The following is a 20,678-nucleotide window of genomic DNA, read 5'->3' as shown; positions in this document are numbered from 1 at the left end:
CGAACTTCAATCCATAAACCCACCTTTGAAGAAGACCATAGAGGAGAGGAGACAGGCAGTGTCTTCTCCTTTCAGATCAATACTACAACTGCTGCATTTACACTGTCGTCATGTGGAGTAAATCAAGCCCTCTTCCAATTTCCAATCCGGATGAAACAGCAGACCTACTAGTACTGACAAATGTAGAATATAAGATGAAACCAAATGGGTCCAGTCTGTCCCCTGCACCGCACCAAAAATGCAAATGTCCTTTTGTTTGTTGTGTTAGAGCCCGTTTGGATTGATTTATAAGTTGCTTATAAGTTATTTTTAATTTTTTTAAGTGTTTGGCTGACCAGCTTAAGGTCATTTTGTGCTTAAAATAAGCTCAAAAAAATAATTGGGCTCATTTGAGCCTGTTTGGATGGGCTTATGCCTTTAAGCTGAAAACAGCAAAGAGCCTGTTTGGATGGGCTTATGCCTTTAAGCTGAAAACAGCTTATAAGCTAAAAAAAATAAGTTGGGGTAGTCCAACTTATTTTTTTTGGCTTATAAGTTGTTTTCAGCTTATAAGCTGCTTTAGATAAGCTAAGTCAAATGAGCCCAATTATTTTTTTGAGCTTATTTTAAGTACAAAATGACCTTAAGCTGGTCAGCCAAACACTCAAAAAAGCTAAAATCAACTTATAAGCCAACTTATAAGCCAATCCAAACGGGCTCTTAGTCACTTTTGTTGGTCATTGACTTTGCTGTTTTGCCATCGCTAAATGGTGGATGTTACTATTAACCACAGCCCCACTAAGCTATCGCCATTTTTTGGGACAATAACCGAACAAATTCACACCGTGGGAAAACTGTAAAGAATCAGAATTTCATACTCCCATTCGTTTCAATTTATATGATATTTTTCGCTTTTGAGAGTCAAACAAGTTCTTCGTTGACCATAATTTTTCATGTCTTTTAAATAATTTAGATCATTAATTATGGTGGCTTATATTACTTTTTACTAGTTTTCAAATACATAAATTTTATTTCAAAAAATTTAATGATTCTATATTCAAACACACGATCAAAATTAAGAAGTTTGATTCTCGAAAATAAAAAGTATCAAATAAATTGGGACAGAGAAAGTATAGCACTAACTCCACGTTTTTAAAGATCAAATTCTACCGCTTTCAATCCTCCGCGAGAAAATCAAAAGGCGGTGAAAAGAACCAATTCTTAGTGGGACTTTGTTAGATGTAATTATACGAAAACAAAGTAAGTGCGATGGTGATGGTATATAGTGAGAGCAATACTATTACTCCCTTTGTCTAGGTGGCGTTTGGCCATAAGAATTATTCACTTTATTTCGATTTTTTTTCTTTCACTTTTTTCATTTTTTAGCATTTGGTCATAAGAATTCCGAATACAACTTGAAGTTGTATTCTGGAATTCCAAAAACAAAAAAATAACTTGTTTTTTTTTTTTTAAAAATCACTTTTTTATAACTACATTTCAACAAAAACTATAATTTCAAAAACTATGGCCAAACACAACTCTAACTCCAACTCTAAAATTTCAAAAAAAGTGATTTTTTTTTTGTATCTATGGACAAACAGGCCCTTAATTTATTGTTCGAGTTCCGAAAAGAATGCCATCTTTCTATTCTTAGAAAGAGCGTAACTTTTAAATTCCACTTTTATCCTTAATTATTTACTCGACATTCAGCCATGAAAATCAAATATTTTTTACTTTATTTAGAATTTTAAAGTTGGAGTTGTGTTTGTTATAGTTTACAAAGATATTTGGTTATTTGAATGTACTGTGAAATATGATTTTAGGTGTTCTTCCTATTTCAAGTACAACTTCAAGTTCTGAAAATATTTTCCGAAAAAAAGTGTAAAATTTTCATGGCCAAACGGGTTCTTATAGTCACACAAGTAATTCATTCCTTTCTTTTTAAAACTTTATGCCAAACCAAATGGTGTGACATAAATTGAGTAGAAGGAAGTAACAAAAATGAGATTATTGCAAAATATGAGAAAAACTATACGTGAGTCATATCCTAGTATATAATAATTGAGACGTTTCTTAAGTAGCGGAAGTCATAATTCTCCATGATATGAGTATATGTAAGTCGAAGTCGGACAAACTATGGTACCGATTTACCGTACCGTAAAATACCGAAACTGAACTTCAAAATACCGAACCATTGCGAATTAATTTGGTACGGTAATGGTATAATATTTTTAGAAATCAAATACCGAAATTACCGTACCGAAATTTTAAATACCGTACCATACCGTACCATGTCCACACCTAACGCTAACTCAGCCGTGTTTTACGCGGGGTTTTGACACTGACACTTACTCCAGCGACGACATATCTAAAAAATTTGCACCATTTTTCTCACTTCCTAGTACACACGGATAAAATGGTCTTATATAGCTCATACAACTTACGATTTGGACAAAAAATACAGTCTTGCAAAAATCTTTTACTCATCATCTACAAAAATAGTAAAAATAACATTATGTAATGGACTATAAAACCAAATCTCTGTTAATGGAGTTGGGATTGGGTGGGCAACAATATATCGCTCTTTGGCTATCTAGATTGACCCCTCTGTATTGGGAAAAAATTATCCGGAAGATACTATGTGTATGCGGTAAAAATCGGGTACGAGGCAAACCGGTGGAACGAGGAACCGGCGGAAGGAATGAGAATGTGCCGGATACTATTCGTCCTTGACCGGGGTAACGCTTGGGCCGGAGCTAAGCGAGGGCACCGACTGATCTGCCTTCTGCGTCATTGAAACGGCCAAGCCCGGTGACCCGAGCATTCGTGGCCGTTGGTCCGAGTAGCCATTGGTCCGTGTGGCCGTTGCACGCGAGCCACGCGCCAGTAGCGTCCCGTCATGGTCAACTACCCACCATGCGTGTGTCAGACGGCGCCGTCAGTCTAATCCCACCAAATCCGTGCAGAGCTGTCCTTATTACTATTATTTTTATTAGTTCACATTGTATGGAGCCCATGGAGGTCACACTATAAATAGTGCACCTCCCCTTCCTTTGAAAAGGTTGACTCCTTTACTTTCCAAGAACATTTATAATAAAAAAGTTCATGTATACAATCTCTCTCTCTCAATATCTAATTCGACCAAGGATACTTGTTTCCATTTATATTGTGTTCCTTCCATCAAGTATTCAACATTGTTTATAAACGCTTATATTCATAGCAAATTGTCATCATTAGCCGTTTTTGTTGAAGAACCCTCATATACATATTTTCTCTATCTAATACACATCAAGACCCAAGCACATATCCTATACCCATTTACAAATTTAATTGATTATCCAAAATCGGGGTAAACAGTTTGGCGCCCACCGTGGGGCTAGGATAATAGTGATCTTTGGTCCTGATTTCTATCATATTCATCAAAACCAAAAGCATCTGAAAACGGACTAAATGGCCGACATCGAATAATCCGGCCATGTCAACAACACCGAAATTGTGGCGGAAAATGAAGGCAGCGGACTACGGGAATTGTCAAATCCCGCTGACCCGAACCTCGTCGATTCGAGGGAAAGGCTCAACCGGCAAAATACCGTGGACCAGGAGAATGCCGCCCCACCGGCCACTGATCCTCTAAATACTCACAATTCCGTTACGCTGTCACGAACCCAGGGCCGGAGAGAACCGGACGCACCAAACGGCGGTGTTAGCTTACGTTTAAGTTTTGAGATGTTGCAGGAACAAAGAGCGGCAATCGCCGAGCAAGGAATAGCAATTGCCCAGCTGCAGAGCGGAAAGGGTGAAGCAGAGTCGGAAAAGGCAAAGGGTACTGCCAAAACCGGAAGAAATGAGGCGCGAATGGTTGAGAGTGGCGGCTCCGAAGCCGGCTCCTCTACCGAGGTCCTAAAGATGCTCGAAACTTTGATGAAACGGGTAGACTCAACCGAAAAGAGGGCCGAGACATACAATTCTCGGGTGGACCAGATACCGGGGGCTCCACCTTTGCTGAAGGGGCCGAACTCAAAAAGGTACATCCAAAGGCCTTTTTCTCCGAGTGCAGCCCCGAAAGTTATCCTGAAGAGATTCAAAATGCCCGATGTACAGAAGTATGACGGCACAACGGACCCGCACGAACACGTGACCTCATATACCTGTGCCATAAAGGGCAATGATATGGAGGAAGATGAGATTGAGTCAGTATTGTTGAAAAAATTTGGGGAGACTCTGTCGAAGGGAGCATTGACGTGGTATGACCACCTACCCGAGCATTCGATCACTTCTTTCGAAATGCTCGTCGATGCCTTTGTAAAGGCCCATGCCGGTGCCAAGAAGGTGCAGGCTCGCAAGGCCGATATCTTCCGAATAACCCAAAGGGACGATGAGTTACTATGGGAGTTCATCAACCGATTCCAGAAAGAACAGATGAAACTCCCCCCGGTTCTAGAGGAATGGGCCGCACAAGCTTTCACAAAGGGGCTCAACATGCTAAGTTCAACTGCTTCAGCCAAATTGAAAGAAAATTTGCTGGAATACGAGGCTGTGATATGGGCCGATGTCCATAACCGGTATGAATCGAAGATTCGGGTGGAAGACGATCAGTTCGAGCTCCCCCCGATCCCTGCAAACATGGATAGAAGTTTTAAAAAGTGAAAGAAGGGTTATGGAGCGAAGGCCGAATCGTCGAGGGAAAGGTTTCTCCATACTCCCATTCGGAGAGACAAAATTTTAGGTCGGAAAAGTCAAGGGAAAGCCCGAGCCGTTTCTCGGGTCGGGGTAGCAAGCAGGTCGAACGACCGACGAGTAGCCGGGGGCTCTCGTTCAGGAGCGATGCCGGAAGTTCCGCCGGTAATAAGGGCCCACCGAAGATCTCGAAGTACAACTTCAACGTTAGCACTTCAGGCCTCGTCTCGGCCATCGGCCGCTTCCTGGATGTAAGATGGCCGAAACCGCTAAGGTCGGATCCGGGCCAACGGGATCCGAACGTGGTGTGTGAGTATCACGGAACCCATGGCCATAAAACCGAGGATTGCCGCCAGTTGAGAAAAGAGGTAGCCCACTTACTGAAAAACGGTCATCTCCGAGACCTGCTGAGCGAGCGAGCCAAAAATCATTACAAGGAATGGGAAGCTCATCGAAGGGTCGAGCCGGTCAAACACCAGCATACAATCAACATGATAGTTGGGGGTATTGACGCCCCTCGGGGGCCGGTAATGAAACGGACAAAGGTTTCTATTGTACGAGAAAAGCGCATCCGAGACCACTCAACCGGGGGCTCTATTTTCTTCAATGACGAAGACGCGGAAGGCATCATTCAACCACACAATGATGCACTGGTAATTTCTATGCTTGTCTTTAAAACTAAGGTTAAACATATTTTGGTTGACCCAGGTAGCTCGGCCAACATCATCCGATAGAGAGTGGTCGAACAGCTAGGGCTGCTCGATCGAATCATATCGGTGGCTCGGGTACTCAGCGGGTTCAATATGGCTAGTTAAACCACTAAGGGAGAGATCTCGTTGCCCGTGAACGTGGAGGGCACCATTCAACAAACGGTGTTTTATGTGATCGAAGGGGACATGAAATATAATGCGTTATTGGGCAGACCCTGGATACATAGCATGAGGGCAGTACCCTCGACACTGCATCAGTTGCTGAAATTCCCCACCCCGGAGGGGGTGAAAACCATCAGAGGTGAGCAGCCCGCATAAAAGGAAATGTTCGCAGTAGAGGAGGCGGCGCCCCGGCCCAAGGAGCCAGCTCAGGAACAAAAGGGTGTAACCGGAGGGGAGGTCCCCCAATAGCAACCACAGTATACCGGGCCAGATCCGATGCATGAAGAGGATGATTTCGGGGTACCCAGATATTTTGTCATGCCGGATGACTCGGACGCGACTAGGGGTGGGCGTTCGGGCCATCGGATTGGATATGAAATTTTCGGTTTGGATATTCGATTTTCGGATTGAAGAAATTACAATCCAAATCCAATCCAAATAAGTTCGGATTGGATTGGATATTTTAAGTTCAGTTTCAGATTATTCGGTTTTGATATTTCGGATTTGACTCTTGAGACTTAAGGAAAACTTATTATGAAAACGAAATTCATGTGTTAGTTTCACAGAGGTAAATCTAAATCTTAATTGCTCAGTAAAAAAAGCCTTCCCGTTCAAATTAGGATTAACAAATCCAAGTCATGTCCAACATAATAAATCCATACCAAACAAAAGCATTGTGGAAAAGTGGAAATGAACAAAATAAAATCTATGGAAATGAACAAAATAAATTCTAAGTAGTCATCTGGAAAAATAACAACGAACTCTGCCGTGGTCACACTAACATGAGACTTTTGAGACATGAGAAGTAAGAAAACCCTATATTATATTTGATTTAGTAGAGAATTGTATATTGGACTTAATAGTTTAATAGGCAGGGCCTTAGGTACTAATCCATTGGACCTTTAGAAACTAGACTTATTAGTACTGGCACATATGATATAGGTAGGGCAAGATATAAGGTATAAAAAATTCGGATTTTCGGATATCCAAAAATCCGTAGTACTAAATCCATATCCAATCCGAAATTCATAAATTTTAAAAATAAAATCCGAAATCCAATCCATAATCCAAATATCCAAACCAAATATTTAAAAAATTCGGATTTCGGGTTGGCCCAAACTGTGCCCACCCCTAGACGCGACCAAGTCAACCGTAGAGGAGCTGGAACAGATCATCCTGTTCGAGTACTTACCGGACAGAAAGGTATACCTGGGCACGGGGCTTACCCCGGAGCTCAGGCGCAAATTAATTGAGTTTCTTCGAGCTAACGCCGATTGCTTTGCATGGTCGCATATAGATATGACAGGTATATCGCCGGAAATAGCATCCCACAAGCTCAGCTTGGACGGGAAGTTTCCCCCGGTGAAGCAAAAAAGAAGGCCCATGGCGGAGCCAAAACACGCTTTCGTAAAAGACGAGGTAACAAAGCTTTTAAAAATAGGTTCCATCCGGGAGGTGAAATACCCGGATTGGCTTGCTAACGTGGTGGTGGTGCCCAAAAAAGGTAATAAATTTCGAATGTGTGTCGATTATAAGGATTTAAACAAGACATGCCCGAAGGATTCATTTCCACTACCTCACATCGATAGAATGATCGATGCGACGAGCCGGACATGAAATGTTAAGTTTTCTCGATGCTTACTCCGGGTATAACCAAATCCGGATGCACCCGGAGGATCAAGAGAAAACATCCTTCATCACCGGTTATGGGACTTACTGTTATAACATCATGCCTTTCGGATTAAAAAATGCCGGTGCAACTTACCAACGCCTAGTTAATGGAATGTTCAAAGAACAAATAGGGAAAACGATGGAAGTTTATGTTGACGATATGGTTGTCAAGTACCTGGAAACAGAGGACCATTTAAAGCATTTGCAAGAAACCTTTGATGTGCTCCGCAGATACAACATGAAGCTCAACCCAGAGAAATGTGCCTTCGGGGTAAGGTCCGGTAAATTTCTGGGTTTCATGGTGTCAAACCGGGGAATCGAAATCAATCCGGACAAGATCAAGGCCATCGAGAACATCGAGGTTGTGAACAACATAAAAGGGGTGCAGAAGCTCACCGGAAGGATAGCGGCGATGAGTCGCTTCATATCGAGGTCCTCGGACAAGAGTCACCGTTTCTTCTCTTTGCTCAGGAAGAAGAACGAGTTCGTTTGGACACCGGAGTGCCAAGAAGCCCTACGAGAGTTGAAGAGGTACTTGTCTAGCCCCCCGTTGCTGCACACACCGAAGGCCGGCGAGCCGTTTTTCCTATACCTAGCTGTCTCCAAAGTGGTGGTAAGTGGCGTTTTGGTCCGAGAAGAATAAGGTACGCAATTCCCTGTCTATTACGTGAGTAGAACTTTGGGGGATGCGGAGACCCGGTACCCCCATTTGGAAAAATTGGCATTAGCACTGGTAAGCGCTTCCAGAAAGCTAAAACCTTATTTTCAATGCCACCCCATATGTGTAGTAACCACTTACCCATTGAAAAACATCATGCATAAACCGGAGTTGTCAGGTAGGCTAACAAAATGGGCCGTAGAAATTAGCGACTACGATATCGAGTATAAACCTTGAACGGCCATCAAATCCCAAATCTTGGCAGATTTTGTGGCAGACTTTGCCCCAGCTATGGTCCCCGAGGTCGAAAAAGAACTTTTGCTGACCTCGGGGAAGACCATGGGCGTTTGGTCTCTAAACACGGACAGGGCCTCGAACCTTAGAGGTTCCGGACTAGGGATTGTCCTTAGGACCCCGGCCGGGGATGTCATTCGACAATCCGTTAGAACTGCTAAATTGACTAACAATGAAGCCGAGTATAAGGCTATGATTGCAGGTTTGGGATTGGCTCGAAGCATGGGAGCCAAAATAATCGAGGCAAAGTGCGACTCGCTTTTGGTCGCAAACCAGGTGAACGGCGTGTTCGAGGTCAAAGACGAACGGATGCAGAGGTACCTCGAAAAAACCCAAGTGGTGCTTCATCAATTTAAAGAATGGACCATGCAGCACATACCGAGGGAGCAGAACAGCGAAGCCGATGCATTAGCAAATCTGGGATCCTCGGTCGAGGGGGAGGAAATCAACCTCGGGGCAACGGTGCACTTATCAAACACAGCCATAGAAAGCGGACACGCCGAAATATACACAATGGGCTTAACCTGGGATTGGCGCAATAAGTACATCGACTACTTGCGTGATGGTAAGCTCCCAAATGACCCGAAGGAGTCACGGTCACTATGGACCAAGGCTGTCCGTTTTTGCTTAGTGGACGGCCAACTGTATCGTCGCTCTTTCCTCGGTCCCTTGGCTAAGTGTTTGGGCCCCGGTGAAACGGAAGACGTGATGAGATAGGTACACGAGGGAAACTGCGACAACCACTCCGGTGTAGAAGCTCTGGTTCGAAAGATTATCAAGGTCGGTTATTACTGGAACCGGATGGACGAAGACGCGAGAAGTTTTGTCCGAAAATGTGACGGGTGTCAGAAGAATGCTCCGATGATTCACCAGCCCGGGGAGTTGCTGCATTCGGTGATCTCACCTTGGCCTTTCATGAAGTGGGGAATGGACATTGTAGGTCCGTTACCTTGGGCACGAGGTAAGGCCCGTTTCATTTTGTTTATGACTGAATATTTTTCTAAGTGGGTTGAAGCGCAGGCCGTCGAAAAGATAAGAGAGAAGGAAGTCATCGACTTCATATGGGATCACATCATCTGCCGTTTCGGCATCCCCGCCGAGATAATTTGTGATAATGGTCCTCAGTTCGTGGGTGGCAAGGTCAACAATTTTCTCGGGGGATTGAAGATCAAGAAAATCGTGTCAACCCCGTATCACCCATGTGCAAACGGACAGGCAGAATCCACGAACAAAACGATAATCCAAAATCCGAGGAAAAGACTTGAAGCATCAAAGCACCGCTGGAAGGAGATATTGCCGGAGGTGTTGTGGGCTTACAGAACCACATCCAAATCGAGCACGGGGGAAACCCCATTCTCATTGGTTTACGGGGTCGAAGCCCTCATCCCCGTGGAGGGTGGCGAACGGACCCTCCATTTCAGGTATACCACCGAGTTGTCAAACGAGGAGGCCATGGCCGTGAAGCTCGAACTCACGGATGAACTACGCGAAAGCGTGTCGGTCCGCATAGCGGCCCAAAAACAGAGAATGGAAAGATACTACAATCGAAGTGCCAACTTTCGATATTTCCAAGTCGGGGACTTAGTGCTTCGAAAAGTTACCTTGCACACCAAGAACCCCAATGAGGGAAAGCTGGGTCCGAACTGGGAGGGCCCGTACAAGGTAACCCGTATAACGGGCAAAGGATCGTACCAATTGGAGTCCATGGACGGGCAGCGTCTGCGTAATAACTGGAACGTGGCCCATCTGAAGAGATACTACTGCTAAGGTATGGTCTCCCCGTATTCTCTTATTAACCTTTCTCTTTTGCAGGGAGTCAAGAACGGGATGAAACTAGAATTTAGGCCTGAAAACACGTGTTGCACTCTTTTCCTTAGTACGGTTTTGTCCCAAAATGGGTTTTCCGACAAGGTTTTTAATGAGGCAACAAGTACAACGTGTTACTCGACAAAAATGAAAGACCGGCACCCGGAAGTCCGAGGTCACACACTCCGATTGGGGACTTAATAGCACTCACCCGACCTTGCAGCTCGGATAAGTGTTAGGGGAATACCATGCCCGCACCGGAGATGACCCCGGTCAAAGAAGATGAGGAAACTCAACATTTGCTACGGCAAAACTAAGGCCCGGCCACCAGCCATAGCCTTCGATGTAAGGACCAAATGATCACAATGAATCGTGTCCCATTTAGCATTTGCTACGGCAAAACCAAGGCCCGGCCATCGGCCATAACCTTCGATGTAAGGACCAAACGATCACAATGAATCGTGTCTCATTTAGCATTTGCTACGGCAAAACCAAGGCCCGGCCATCAGCCATAACCTTCGATGTAAGGACCAAACGATCATAACGAATCGTGTCCCATTTTACATTTGCTACGGTAAAGGAAGAAAGAGTTAAAATTCTCATATGTACAAACATTTTGCAAACACAAAGTTATCAAAAGTTGGGATAATAGCTTTCTGTTAAATATACTTTGCCCGGTTGATAACCACCGTATTTCGATACTGCCTCATTCGCATACCCTACGCCGGGTACCGTGGTCGAAATGCGACAAAGGCAACAAGGTCGTAACGAGCCGAGCAAAAAATCATCAAAAGATTCGACCAAGGCAACGAGATCACAATGATCCAAGCCAAAATATTAATAAGCCTCCCCAAACGGGACTGCCACGTCAAAAAAAAATTCTTTTTAGCCAAGGCTGAAAGAGCACCGGCCTCAAAATGTCGGATAAGACCTACGGGCATGATGAATTAGCGACTACGAGTCGACTTGTCCTAGAACGGACCAACAATTATAGCAAAAATAATAGTGAGCATTCAAACGAAGGAACAGGAAAAGAATTCTGTATATATACAAGGGATGCTTTTTACATCAAAAATCAAAATCCTACAAAGGCAAAAAAAAAAAAAAAAAGGCGAAGCACAAGCCCTATGCTATCCGGCATGACTAGAGGTGGATGAGTGCTCGGACTCGGTCCGCTCGGAGTCATCTGACTCGGACCCGAGAGCACGGTTGGCTTCCTCCTCCATCCTCTTGGCTTCGAGTATCATGGCCGGAAGATTCGAAAGGCCATGCTCAGCTTGCTCGAGGGTGATCCACCGAGACTTCCACTTCTCATACTCGGCAACAATAGCAGTATGAACCTCAGCCGCCTCCACATTTCTCCAGGTTTCTTCCAAGTCGGCCTCAGCCTTGGCCAGTTTTGCTTCCAGATCAGCCCGGTTCTCCTCAAGGACACTTATCCTACGGGTGGCTGCCTCTAGCTCGGACTTAAGGCCGTCGTTGGCAATAACCGCCTCCTCGAGCTCAGCTCTTAGGCCTTCACATATCCGAGACCGCTCCTCGGCTTTCTCCTCGAACACCCTCCTGCGCTCGTTGAACAAAGCAGCCTCGGACTCGAGCTGCCGGTTTCTCTCGGCCAGGCCCATTGCATCAGCCTTCAACGAGTCCAGTTCCCTCGGAGTCGGGAAACCGTGGTCTCGAGCTCATCTAGCCTCGATGAGGGCTTTATCCCGGCTAAGGCCGATTTTGTCAGCCACAAGGCTCCAGTTATAGTTGGTCATAGCGGCCAGTTCACTCTTCAAACAACGGTTTTCGTCCTTAGCCGCATCAAGCTCAGGACGGAGGTTGGCTGATAACGTCCAAATCCACCCTATTAATTGGAATGGGCACGGTCGTATGCAAATATAATTTACCCAACTATGAGTCGGGGTCGAATCCCATAGAGAACAATATGTAGGCGATTAGGAAAAGTAGGAATTTTCACCAACTACGCTAAAGCCAAACGATAGATAATGTTTTGGTTTTGTTTGAGAGAATTATAACTAATGCAAAAATGTAAACTAACTTAGAAAGCAAGTAAAATGATCAATGGCCACAAGCATGGATACAAGGGAAACTACGCTCAAGTAACGATCCAATGTACTTCATGATTTACAAATAATGGTGAGTTTATATTACTTAGCCTCGGATAATGACTCTAAATTAGCTTCTTCCGAAGACTAACTAGACTACCTAATTGAATATCCCTAAAGCAATTAGGAGCATTAAGAACACCCGAATATGGCTACAAGTGGTGTCGCCTATTCCTAGGTCGATTTCCATTAGATGAGGGTTAACGCCCCAAATTCTTGTTAATTAATCTTTCCCAATCCCGAGTTTGCCTCTTCCAAGTTTAAACCGAAATAAATGGGCAAGTCTTAGGGTTAGCTACTCCCTTAAGAATCATTCAAAATGAGATTAATTAAAGAAACAATAACTCACTTCATTAGGAATAAAATCATTCAACACATAAGCAAAACAAGAGATTCAATCCAAACTTTAATCAAGAATATTTCCATAAACGAAATTCAAGTATTGAAATGAAATACTACACACATAAATATTCAATACATAGCAAGAGTAGAAGAAATGGGTAAAGAATTTCTCATTGGTGTCTCCAAATCTTCTCTTCCAAGGTGTTGGTGATGAACCCTAGCCTCCAAGAACTTGTGTGTTGTGCCAAAGATGAAAATGTTTTCTTGCCCTAAGCCTCTCTTTATGCCCAGATTTTTCCAAGTCAAAACAATGACAAAATATGCCCCAACTTTCAGTTTTTGCAGTTCTGTCCCGTTTTTGCAAAACTGTCCCATTTGGCCTCTTTTTGACTAAATTTTCACTTGGTTTCTTCTGATCACTTCTAAATCACATAAAACCTGTAAAGTAGATGTAAATGATATTAAATACACTATTTTCTCAAGAAAATATAGCAAAAATATAAGATTAAAGAAGAGATAAGTTGGTAAAATACCAACTTATCAAACCCCCAAACTTAAACTATTGCTTGTCCTCAAGCAATTCAAAACATAAAATCTCTTTCTAAGGAATTGACTCAATAGTGCATCAACATCATACCAAATTAAAAAGTCTACTTTAAGCACAAAAACATGACTTTGATTGGTACCAACAATTAATTCAAAACATATGAATCACCAACTTCTTCTTAAAAACTTCATTTTCTTTTCAAGTGCTCAAACACCAAGTTGATCAAAGTAGCAATCAAGTCATGACACTAAAGCTTCAAAATTTGACTCCTTATCACAAAACAACTTTCTTTTGTTCATTCCTCTCAATTGGAAAATGGAACAAGTTCGCAACTTAAATTCTCATGTGTCCTCACACTCAAGAGAGAATCCCACACTTAGAAAATGTAATTCAAAACACAAATGGGATATTTAAATAGAAAGAATTAACTCTCTTCTCTCACAAAGATGTTCAATTGCACAAGTAGTACCATAAGCTTTCCCTTCATGTATTTCTCCACTAATATAGACACACTTGGTTCAAAATCAATTAGGACTTAAAGGGTTGTAATGTAGGCTTTTGGTTAAGGTAGGAACATAATTTGGAAATAGTGACTCAAAAACCTCCCTAAGCACTACAATTTTCAACAATCAAAGCACACTTCCTTTGAAATTTTTTCACCCCTTTCTTCATTTTTCCTTTCACCACTTAGTCTTCCCATTATTCACACACTAGTTTTCTTTTTTTTTTTTTTTTTTTTTTATTTGCACCGTAACACCGTCGACGGACCGTCGATCGTGTTACGGGCCGTATCTCCAACCGTAACTCAAGTTATTCATTTATAGCACAGGAACCGTAACTCATTCGACGGACCGTCACACGTGTTACAGTCCGTAACACCTCACCGTAACACCACCCAAATTTCCAGAAAGTTTTACATGGAAATCAATGGTGTTACGATGGGTGTTACGGTCCGTAACACACGTTACGGTCCGTAACACCTCACCGTAACGTCATCCAAATTTCCAGAGAGTTTACTTGGAAATTTAATGATGTTACGATGGGTGTTACGGTCCGTAACACACGTTACGGTCCGTAACACTGAACGACGAAACCATTTAACAGTTCAATTTTTTTTTTCCGCCTTTAAAGTAACTCCCACATAACAACTTTTTCCAACCATCACCCCCAAACTTAGGCTTTTCGCCTATGTTTGCACTTTCAACGCACTTAAGGAGGTAGGGTACCAAAAGATGGATCAATGAAGAACAAAAGGTTAAAGCTTGTAACATGGTTGCCAAAGAAAAGGTTAAAGGCTCAAAAGGGGTTGACTAGGGAAAATATGCAAAGGTAGGATATTTAAGGCACAAAAGCGGTTCAAGGAAGGCCTAACATCATTTTTCAAACCAAGTGTAGTCTAGGATTTCGCCTTGAAACTCATTCCGGGCAAGTTCTAGACCACAAATAATGCAAAAGAACTCACAAATAAACCTCATCACACATGACACATGAAAACTCAAGTAGAATATGTATCCAAGAACCAATTGAAACAAATGAACTCAAAAAGTCACTCATAGCCTAAAGAGACTAATTAGTGAAAGTAAGAGCCAAAAATTAAATCTAAAAATCATAACAAGAAACCTTACTTCAATCATTTTTCTTTTTCAAAAATCAAGAGTTCATATGTTAAGGTTTAAATAAGTTGGTACCAAGCAAGCCAAAAATTAGCCAAGGGGTAAAAAATCACATCCCAACACCATTTTTACTCCTAAACTACCTAACTAAGAACGGAAATAAAATAACAAAAGTGACTAATCCACAACATGCAAAAAGAACGAAATTTTCAAGAATTTGAGCAAGTTCCATTTGTAACGTTTATCCACAGCCACACCAACAGTCACAAAATAAACCCGACAAGGGCACACAATCAAGCATAACCAAAATATAACGTGCTACCACATGTCACCCCCAACTAAAAACATTGCAGTGTCCTCACTGCACAAGCAAAAACTGGACAGTTTTTCAAAACTGGACAGTTTCTGCAATTTTCAGCAGCTACTGGTTTGGGGCTGTCCAAAAATTCGACCTGCTCAAAACAACTCCAAAAATTCTGAAACTTTGCAGATTAGTCAAAAACCATAAACAAAACTATTCTAAAAACTCAAATTTCAAAAATAATTTAAAATTTTTAAAACGATGGGTTGCCTCCCACCAAGCGCTTAAGTTAACGTCGCGGCACGACGGTTACCTTTTACCACTTTTCCCTCCATTTGGAAGATATGAATTTGCGCCCCAACTTTGAATCAAGATTCCGGTGATGCTCATGAGGCGGTGGTAGGAAAGCAAAGAGGCCAACTTTTGGGTATCGCATTTTGCACTTCTTGGCCCGTGAGCGAGGCATGCCATTTTCTCTTCTTGGCATAGCAAACTTCAAAATGAAAACGCTTTCTTCTTCATCTCCAAAAATCTCCATTGGCTTGATTGGTTCAACTTCCATATCATCTACCAAGCACAACGTTGAAAAATGGCTAGAATGAGGTCCAACGCGCTCAAATTCTAAATTTGCATGAATTTTTGCATCCTCACCCAAAAATGAACTAGAGTCTTCAAAAATTATTTTATGAACTTTTTTATGCAACTCTAGTATCATTTCTTCAATCTCGACATCTTGCATTATTTTTGGATTTGTTGGTTGGTAATTTATCATTAGCTCTTGAAAATCAATAGTGACCACTTCTTCATTGGAAACCAACTTAAAACTACTATCCATGACCTTTTGATGTTGAGCGTCACATGCCTCAATCTTTGCATTCAATTCGGCCTCCAATTTTTTTATAGCAATTTCAAGTAACTCCACTTCTTGACTTTGCTCAACATGCATTTTTAGCAATTCTTCTATCATCCGTGAAAAGCCATCACGGTGATCCCCATAGAGTTCAAGTTGTTGAGCTTGATTCATTAGCCAATCTTGGCTCACAATATCCACTTTGTCAAGTTTTTCTTCATGGTGAGAATCGTCCAAAGCTTGTAAAAATCCTAACATGGTGAAATCCATGTTTTGGATAGTTTCATCATCTCCATTTTGAACTACTTCCCACCATTTGGCCACAATTTTCCCATATTTTTCATTTCTCTCCATAATGCCACTTAACATTTCCTCAATTTTCTTTTTTCGAGTATTGGAGATTTCTTCTTTATGACTTAGCTCATTTTCTTCAAGTTGAACCACTTCTTCAATTTCACAACTCTTGTTGTGGTCACAAGAATTTTCGGGCTCATCTTGTAAATTTGAAATCTCTTCTTCAACTACTTCATTTTGAGGAATAGGCACATCCATGGAAATTGAAAATTTTTCATCCTCAAGTGATTTGTTCATTTCTAAAATGGATTGCCCGACGAGTTCTCGCTCCTCCTCCCTTTCCCGGTCAAAGTATGCTTGGAGCAATTCCATGATACCTTCATATCCGGTACTTTGCCCTTCGTTTGCCATATCATTGTTCCTATCAAACTCAAAAGCACAACTAGTATTTTCATTAGAACAACTTGGGGGAGGGGAAGGAGAATAATTAGGACAATCACTCCAATGTCCATTTTGACCACCACATATATTACAAATATTCCCATCATAGGATTGAGACGGTGCACACATCTCTCTCCCGGGAGCATTTTCACAATCTTGCCAAAAGTGAGGTCCTCCACAATATGGACATGGGTCATCAAAGTATGAACAATTACCATCCAACCAATTTTCATTATATGATGTCATTTTTTTTTTTAGCAAAAGCAAAAACTGGACAGTTTTGCAGAAGCAAAAACTGGACAGTTTCTGCAGAAACAAAAACTGGACAGTTTTTCAGAAACTGGACAGTTTTGCAAAAACTGGGCAGTTTTTCAGAACTGGACAGTTTCTGCAAAAAAAACTGGACAGTTTTTTTTTTTTTTTTTTTTTTTTTTAGAAAGCAAAGAAAGTTTGGACCAAAGCAAGTTAGCTTAAATCCCAAACTAACCTAAATACGCCAAATTGTTCCCCGGCAACGGCGCCATTTTTTGATAACGTCCAAATCCACCCTATTAATTGGAATGGGCACGGTCGTATGCAAATATAATTTACCCAACTATGAGTCGGGGTCGAATCCCATAGAGAACAATATGTAGGCGATTAGGAAAAGTAGGAATTTTCACCAACTACGCTAAAGCCAAACGATAGATAATGTTTTGGTTTTGTTTGAGAGAATTATAACTAATGCAAAAATGTAAACTAACCTAGAAAGCAAGTAAAATGATCAATGGCCACAAGCATGGATACAAGGGAAACTACGCTCAAGTAACGATCCAATGTACTTCATGATTTACAAATAATGGTGAGTTTATATTACTTAGCCTCGGATAATGACTCTAAATTAGCTTCTTCCGAAGACTAACTAGACTACCTAATTGAATATCCCTAAAGCAATTAGGAGCATTAAGAACACCCGAATATGGCTACAAGTGGTGTCGCCTATTCCTAGGTCGATTTCCATTAGATGAGGGTTAACGCCCCAAATTCTTGTTAATTAATCTTTCCCAATCCCGAGTTTGCCTCTTCCAAGTTTAAACCGAAATAAATGGGCAAGTCTTAGGGTTAGCTACTCCCTTAAGAATCATTCAAAATGAGATTAATTAAAGAAACAATAACTCACTTCATTAGGAATAAAATCATTCAACACATAAGCAAAACAAGAGATTCAATCCAAACTTTAATCAAGAATATTTCCATAAACGAAATTCAAGTATTGAAATGAAATACTACACACATAAATATTCAATACATAGCAAGAGTAGAAGAAATGGGTAAAGAATTTCTCATTGGTGTCTCCAAATCTTCTCTTCCAAGGTGTTGGTGATGAACCCTAGCCTCCAAGAACTTGTGTGTTGTGCCAAAGATGAAAATGTTTTCTTGCCCTAAGCCTCTCTTTATGCCCAGATTTTTCCAAGTCAAAACAATGACAAAATATGCCCCAACTTTCAGTTTTTGCAGTTCTGTCCCGTTTTTGCAAAACTGTCCCATTTGGCCTCTTTTTGACTAAATTTTCACTTGGTTTCTTCTGATCACTTCTAAATCACATAAAACCTGTAAAGTAGATGTAAATGATATTAAATACACTATTTTCTCAAGCAAATATAGCAAAAATATAAGATTAAAGAAGAGATAAGTTGGTAAAATACCAACTTATCATTGGCCAGCACGGCCGCTCGGTTCAACTCTTCCTCCTTCTCCTGAAGAAGATGCTGGTATTTCTCCGTTTCTCGGCCTGGGCATCCAGTTGGCCTCGAAGATCGTCTATCTCATGTTGGGCACGGATGAAGGCCTCATTGACCAGCACCACACTCTGCAGGTAAAACAAGTCAGAAGACTTAGGCGAAGTAAGAATAAAATACCCAGATAAACTATACGAGGACGGTTAAGAGTCTTACCCGGTTGCCCGCATGCATACCCTCGTTAATGAGGCACTGCCAAGTGACCCCGATCATTTTGCGCCTGTCCGAGTTGGATACAAGGGGCCGCAAATAGCTGGCTACGCCCACCGGACGTGATAGAAAGCTGCAGTCCTCGGGGACGGTGACTACGGCTGATCTGGTTCTCCTTGGCTCCACGCTCGGGACCGGGAAGATATTCACCAAGCTATACCTGGCACCAGATTCGGAGGTCCGGTTAGCCGACCTCGTGGCCCGAGAAATAGGGAGATGGCAAAAACTCGCAGCTTCGCCGGTGGCGGGGGGAGTGCTCGAAAACATATCATAGAGCCGGGGTAGATGAACTTGGAGCCGCCTCAATATTTTCGGCAAAGGCCGGGGGCTCCGCAGTTATAACAGGCTCATACTCGGGAGACTGATGAACGCCTGTGGGGGATTCGCTCTCCGGTACTGGGACGGCTCTTTGATCGGCCTCAGCAGCGACCGCTTCCCCGGACCTCCTTTTCCTTTGCAGGGGAGTGTCTTCCGAAAAAGTTTCACCTGAAATGTCGACAAAGTCAATCGACCGAAGAGGAGCCGGGGAAAGTATTTCTTCCGCACCTGAGCGTGGAACGGGAACCAAGAGACCGTCGCCGATAGAAGGAAGGGGTGGAACGGAGACCGCCTCCTTCGGTATTGGAGCCACGGAGGGAACTGAGCCGACTCTCCGAACAATAATATGGGGCTCCGTCTCTTCCCTTGAAGGCCGAGCAACGCTCCTTGCTTTCTTCTTTTTTGGCGTCTACCCCTTTTCGGAGGGCCGTTTTCTTTTTACGGTGTCGGCGAGGACACGGGAAGAACCCGACGTGTCGAACTCGGACACCGGTGCTGGGGGAGTGGTCCCCGACTCCGATCTAGGGGCTACCGAGCCCTTAGGCAAACCTAAAAGGATGAGATGTTAGCAAAGATCGAAGGACGAATAGAGAAGGATGCGGTAGAATAGAAGTCGAAGACTACCGTGATTCTGGGCGACCCATCGACCACGTGACAGGTGGGCCCATGTCCGGTTATCATAAGGGTACTGGTTGAGGAGTACAGTGACCCAGTCACTCAGATTCTGAATGACCGGAGGAACGTACCCATTGGCTGATAGAAGTAAGGAAGAAACAGTGAGAAAGCGGAATCAAAATTCGACGAAGCATGCTGAAGCAATTATTCGAGGTTTCGGACTTACGTTTGTTATTCCACTTCTCCGGGAAAGGCATGTGATCGGCTGGAATAATGTCCTCGGTTTTCACCCGGACATATCGCTCCAACCATCCCCGGTCTCTGTCTTCATCCATTTTGGAGAAAAATGGATTCCGGCTGCGCTTGGCCAGTTTCATCACGCCGCCCCGGAACAGCCTCGGGGAGTATAGGCGTATTAGGTGGGCCAGTGTGAACTCCTTCCCGGCATTGTTGGCCAACAACCGGAGACACGCTACGACCCTCCAAACAATTGGGCCGATCTGAGCCAACGTAACGCCGTAAATCCGGCACATGTCGAGAATGACCGGATCCACCGAAGGGTCGAGTTTGAGAGTGAAAGGATATGTGTAAACATACAGAAACCCTTCATGATGGTCAGTAACAGATTCATCTAGTCCGGGGGCGAAAACCCGAACCGGACGAGTGTCCCACCCACAATCGGCTCGGACTATATCGAGCTTCTCCTCGGTAATAGATGAGGGGTACTGCCTCACGTCGAATCCCCTGTCTGAAACGGAGGAAGGCTTTTCGACCTCGAGGTCTTTGTTAAAGTTGAATTTAGCCGGTATGATATCCGAAGCCGTGGGCTCAAATTTAGCCGGAGATGCGGGCTCGACCCCCGGGGATGACTCCCGTGGAGCATCGTGGGAAGTGGTTTCAGACATCCTGGGAATATGAAAGAAAGAGGATTCGATAGGGGAATTTAAGAAGAACGAAGGAGCTGGTGGTTCGAGAAGTGGCAAAGTATGAAACAGCAACACTCGAGCAAGAATATTTGACAGAAATGGCGACAAAGTTGGTTCTTTTGCACGTAGTATGAAGTAATGAATCAACAAGTAGATCAAATGTGGAGTTAATTATGTGTGGTGCAAGTGGAAAGAAACACAGAAATGGAGTGGAGTTGAAGAAGAGCAGAGCGTGAAAATGATAAAGTGAAGGGGTAAAAGGCCTTATATAGGCATGGAAGAGGAAGAGTTACCGAGGACGACCAATCAGACGGTGCCACGTGCCCCCATCATTAATGCGAAGCGACTCGAAACGACGTGCAAAGGACGGTTGGC

This window comes from Lycium barbarum, chromosome 3, assembly GCF_019175385.1.
Source record: "Lycium barbarum isolate Lr01 chromosome 3, ASM1917538v2, whole genome shotgun sequence".
Lineage (NCBI taxonomy): Eukaryota > Viridiplantae > Streptophyta > Magnoliopsida > Solanales > Solanaceae > Lycium > Lycium barbarum.
Note: the sequence above shows the minus strand (reverse complement) of the source record.